This window comes from Trachurus japonicus, chromosome 3 (genome assembly GCF_045865225.1).
Source record: "Trachurus japonicus isolate A0001 chromosome 3, Traja_1.0".
Taxonomy (NCBI): domain Eukaryota; kingdom Metazoa; phylum Chordata; class Actinopteri; order Carangiformes; family Carangidae; genus Trachurus; species Trachurus japonicus.
In genome coordinates this window covers 37,314,675-37,320,900 of record NC_140909.1, presented here as the reverse complement: position 1 = coordinate 37,320,900, position 6,226 = coordinate 37,314,675, and positions in this window count along the sequence as shown.

Below are 6,226 nucleotides of genomic sequence, written 5' to 3'. Positions count from 1 at the left end.
CGGAGGAGAAGGTGTGAGGAGCAGGCAGAGCTCCGCGCGCTTCACACGAGGAGAGGGAGGTTTTTTTTTTTTTTTTTTTTTTTAGGTTGACATTTTTGGTGCATCAAACTTATCAGACATGCCCACGGTGGTGGAACAAAAGCAAGAAGGAAAAAAAAAACAGTGTTAAAAGACTTCAGCACCACAACAGGAGGACAGCTCCCCACATCAGCACCCAACTCCACAGATCAGCCCCAGAACCTATTGATCTAATGACACAAGAAGCAGCAGCGATCATATCAGAGGAGACACATCCACCCATCTCTATAGTCACAAGTGAGGGGTGATCCCCGCATACTCCGCTTTGATTTCTCCTTTAACACGCTGCAAAAAAAAAAGGCACTAATCTATACTAAACACTCATGACACCGCGTTTCTCTCCGTCTCCATCAAACAATCACATTTGCACTAAATCAGAAAAAAAAAGAAACATTACATTCATATCCAGTAAAGCCCTGAGAGCAGAGAGAGGAGAGAGAGAGAAGAGCAGCAGGAGAAAAGCTTGACACAACTCACCGTATAGGAGCAGCGGAGCCTCCGTTAAAAACACAGACCGTGGACACAGAATAAGGACAAAAAAAAGACAAAAAGAAAAAAGCTGGTTTCTCCATAAAATAAGCCCTGGCTCTGCGCTTCTTCTAACTGTGCACACACTGTACTCTTGAATGGTGTGCCTTTTATAGGAGTGATGCCCCCTATCTATTTCTGGATCACGATCCAACCCCGTTTCTATTTTTAGCTCGCGCGTGATGAAAAAAGAAAAGCTCGCAGAGGTTCCTTGGAGGAATTTCGAGCGTGCAGCGTTTGAGAACTGGCGCGAGCTCCCGCCCTCCCCGCGCGCTAAACGCTCGCTCGCTCGCTGGCGGGCGCGCGCACGGTAGCATCTCCCTGATAATGATGCTCTGGAAATTTTTCAAACAAACGGAATCACGAGAGTGTGCAGAACTTCGCTCCCACACCCCACACCCCCCAATTAATTCATGATTTCACGATTCATAAAGGTGCCCCCCCCACACACACTTACCAACACCTACCCAACCTCCACCCACCCTGTGCACGCGCGCAGACGTCCCCACCCTGTCAATTTATAGAAAATGGCACAAATTTACGAGCCAATAATCGCGCTACTCTCTGGCACAGCATGTTATTTTTACGCGGCCTGTTTAAAAAAAAAAAAAAAAAATTATATGTTTAAGACCTTTAAAAAAAATGCAAATGAAATGAAACTGACTTCCTTCTCCTGGGGGCTGCGTCAGGCACTCGGCATTGACGTCAGGTGGAGAATCTCCCACTTTGAAGGTGGAAGCAGAAGCCTCCGTTAGCCATAGTGTGGCTTTAAAAAAAAAAAGCAGCCAGTGTCCACTAAATGATCGGGCTGAAGATGTAGAAGAGCTGGAGACAGGCTACTGGAGGAGCAGCCTCCTCCTCCTCCTCCTCCTCCTTCATCTAACCGGAGAGGCCATTGTTTGCTGGCTGTAGTGAAGCCTCTCTTTCATGTCATTGGGAGCAGATGAGCGGTCTACTACTACTACAGCTCCTCTGGTCATGTGACAAACCACCAGCACCAAACCACAGGGGGGGAAAAAAGCCAAAAAAAAAAAAAAAAAAAAAGAAGACAGACAGACATTTACTTTCATAAACCTGCTCCTGTTTCAGAGCACCAACCGGCTGGGTGTCACCCCTCCAGCAGACCTGGGAGAGAGAGGCCTTCAGCGGTGCATGCTGCTGCGGAGCTCCACCACCACAGGAAGGTGGAGGGCTGATTACAGGCTGCCGCTCTCAGTCCTGCAGACCACCCCCCCTCTTCTTCCTCCTCCCCCCCCCCCCCCTCCTGCACAGGGCAGAATGCTGAAACGCGTAGTAACGGAGCGGCGCTTGGCCGACCGATGATGCTATTTTTAACTCTCGTAGTCAACATGCCTGGCGCTGCGGGTTTCTCTGCTCAAGGTGGCCTACTACTGTACGAGAGGCAAAACAAAAACACAGCTCATCTTCCAGGCTCGATCCGGCTTCTCGGGAATAACGGCAGAAAAAAATAATCCTCCTCAGATTAAGAGATGGTTTCATTTTTTTCTTTCTTTTATGAATGTGTCTCTTTAAGAGAGATGAGACCCTGCCTCATTCATTAAAGCTGCAACCTGTAGGATTTACACGGCACTGCATTTACATGAGATGAAACCGAGTCCATTTTTTATTGAATGTTTTATTTTCTTGTAAGAACTATTGATGCATAATTATATGAATTATTACATATTTTGAGTTATATTCATAACTCCCCATTCATATTTATTTTTTATAAATGCAACTCACCTTAAAGATGAATAATCAGATCTGTGTATAACACATGGTCCACACAAGTGTTGTAATAAAAGGTATTAAATTGAGTGAGATTCTCCTATGGGACTAAAATAAAGGTCACAGCAGACAGAGTCAGGAACTCTACGGTTGCTTGTTTAGTAGAAAGTATAGCTCTGTCCTGGTTTTTGCTCTCTGGCACTCATGGATTGTCAGAGATGGATGTGGTCCAGTCTGAAGCTTGATTAAAGAAGCTGACTTTAAACTCAGTGTGGTCTTATTCCATTAGACAGAGGTGGAAATTGTTCACATTGTGTGTGCAGTTAAGGGACAGTTTTCTGCAGCTCCCACCTGTCCACCCGCCTGACTTCTGAGGACATTGCAGACAAGACACACCTTCTGACTTCTGTTTATAAGCATGGGCCGTCAACCTGCAGCTTTGGTGAGCTGATGTTTAGTTGGAATTGGTCATCTAGCAGCTCTAGCACACAACTGATGAGGGATGGTTTTCTTGAGAAAGTTGCAAAACAAGGTTGGCTGGATAAGGTGTCTGTGTATAAGCGTCTAAAGGGAGACGATCTTTGGAACAGCGAATATTTTCATTACAAATCAAAGGTGTGGTCTGAAACTGGCCTGAAAGCTGCTCTGAGAGTGCAAGGATAGTTGAGGTGTGCACTTGATTCACAAGAATTAAAAGAGAAAAAGAAAACAAATACATTACTTAGACTTGATGCCCTCCCATGATGAATCAGGTCTGTTCCTTTCACTTGACATACAACTTCAAAAACGTCTTATTATACCATTATGGGTTAAAGGGATAGTCCAACATTTGGGCTAATTGGCCCATAATCCCTATAGTTTTAGGAGTAGCTAGGTTCGTTACCTTTAATTGTCGATGCAAGCTATTTTTAGAACGGCAGAGCAGAGCCGTGAGCTGCTCAGAGATACGCTACGGAGGCTAATGGGATTTCTTGGTTTCCCTCATCAAATACACAATCCAACATCTCCAAAACGCTCTCGTTCCATTATTATCTCATAGCGTGGTGAATGCGTAGGTCACAACTTGTCCGCCAGAGCATTTTGGAGTTGTTGGATTGTATATTTGATGAGTTTGATGAGGGAAACCTAGAAATCCCATTAGCCTCCATAGCGTAGCTCTGCAGCTCGCGGCTCTGCTCTGCCATTCTAAAAATAGCTTGCACCGACAATTAAAGGTAACAAACCTACTGCTAAAAAAAAAAGGATTATGGCAATGGGCCAATTTCCAAAAATGTTGAACTATCCCTTTAAGGATGCAAGCATGAATTTTTTTAGGAAGCATTTGCATCATTACATATATCAGGCTTTTCATTTTGTGAATTTAATGCACTTTGTTTACAGACTAGTTTTGTTTGTATCATGTATTCACTTTCTGTGTCATGCGACTTTGTTGCAAATGTTCTGTAACAACGTTTTTCCCTGGCAACTGTAATCAGAGTCATGTTCATCCTGATTGGTCATATTACTGACAAAACTTGGGTTGTGTTTAGGCCATGACCAGCTCCAATTCCCAAAAGGAAAAATTGACAAAAAGGTTAATTTCACAATTTTAAAGCAGCTGAGACATCTGGTGTAAGATATGTCAACCTGATGAGAGTGGTCTATTCCAGGATAGAGGACAACTCCCCACTCCCCAGGTTGCACAGTGGCTTTGAAGAGTATGAAAAAGAGTTCTACTGGCTTCCTGAACCCCAGGTCAGCACAAAGGTCGATGGTAAAGGTAACAGTGACATATTAAAACATGATTTTGGCCATAATGATCACAATATCTCCTGAGTTTTCTCAAAAGCTGTATGTATACATAGGAATGATGGGTTTCCTCGGAGCTGTCCATGGTGCTGAAGTAAAGCCATGTCAGTTAGAGTTAAAATACAGACTACCGTTACACAATCTGTGATGCATTTGCTCTAGTGCTGTAATGATTAGTAAATTAAAAGGAAATGGATTGGCATCTTTACATGATAAGTGATTATTGTGATTTATTTAAGCAAAATTGCCAGATGTGAGGACTGGCTGGTTTTGTGTTTGTCACTTGTGTCAGTATTGAACATCTTTAGGTTTGGACCACTGGCTGGGGAAAAAAAAAGTAGTCGACTAGTTTCACAGGCAAGGTTTAAAGGGATAGTTCATCATTTTGGCAAATTGGCCCATTGCCATAATCCATAGTCTTAGGAGTTATGTTTGTCTTGTTGGTGCAAGCTGTTTTTAGAACGGCGGAGCAGAGCTGTGAACTGCTCAGAGCTATGCTAAGGAGGCTAATGGGATTTCTTGGTTTCCCTCATCAAACACATCAAATACACAATCCAACAACTCCAAAATGCTCCCGTGGACAAGCTGTGACCTGCACATTCACCACGCTATGAGATAATAACAACTTTATGAGACAGAGTTGTTTTCAAGGCAGATGCAGAGACTGCTTGCTGGAAAACCGCCCCGCACATCAGTGGTTTTGCATGAATTTACCACTAAAACAACTCTGTCTTGTTACCTTTTGTGCTAATCACTAGGGTATATGGTTATTGGGATAATCTACTCTTTTAATATTCAAAGTTATTAAAATGTATGGATCAAATAAAATATCAAATAGCACATAATGTTTAAAGCAAAAGATAATCAACTACCACAAAATATTCAGAGCATATTCAGACAAATAGAGGGGAAATATAACTTAAGGGGATTGTTTTATTTCAAGAATGCAAATGTGAGAACTACCAGGAAAAAAGTTTTTGTGTCTGTATGTGGTGTAGACTATGGAACAGCTTGAAATTAAATGTTTTATTATAATGATTTATCATTTATTTATCTATGTTTTTTTTTTTTTTACTTGACCCTCTTCTTTTATATTTTTATTTTCTTCTATTGTAAACAATGCAACGCAAGATGGAAGCTGGATAAACGGATACATGATTTAAGCTTAAGCTTAAGCTTAAGATTTGCTTATTCTCACTCCTTTTTGATTATGTATTAAGAATATAATAATTATGCTCTTGTTTTCAATGCTTTTGTTTTCATTTTTTATTCAATAACTTATGCTATTACAAACAAACATGTGCCTTATTTTTGCTTACATGTTCGAAATTAATAAAACTCAATTCAATTCAATGAAAATATGTATACAAGAAATATGAGATACTGATAATAATGAGGATATCTCACCTGAAGTTGTTGTATTGTCTTACTGTAATCGTAATCACAGCAAATTGCAGTCCAACCACTTTTTCTCAGTAGCAGCAGGTTTTTTTTACTTTCAATTATGTGATTGTTTGGTACAAATTTTAGAAGCTTTACAGGTTTTTCATAGTCAATGAAGTTTTTCTACCAAAATTGTTTTGCCTCTGCCTCTTAACTAGTCTGAATTAAGGACTACTCCAGTCTGCAACCAGACAGAAATGAGCTATTTTAAGATGTCACTCTGGGCTGTGGGAAAGAAAGCACAATCTTTAGACTAGACTAGATAATTGATTAATGGATAAAACCATAAAGTGGATAATGACATCATCACTGGTTGCAGCATTAGCATGCCTGAGTAAAAAAAAAACTTGATTATCTACAGAACCAAATAAACAGACTAGATACAGCCTTGCATGTGTGCTCTGTGAATGCTGACGTCAGTGTTGTGAATTCCAGCCAACACAGGCAGAAAAAAGGGAGAAAATCTGTTTTCTCCTGCCACACCACTACTCCCATGAAATACATGGTTTTATTTTATCATCTAATAAGATCTTGAATATTAATTATATCTTTCATATCCTGTCCCAGATCAGATTTAGTGTTAACATGACAAAACAACAGTACAATGCAAATGTTCGTAAGTCTGCGCCACAAACAAGCGACAGCCTCATCGTGCGTTGTG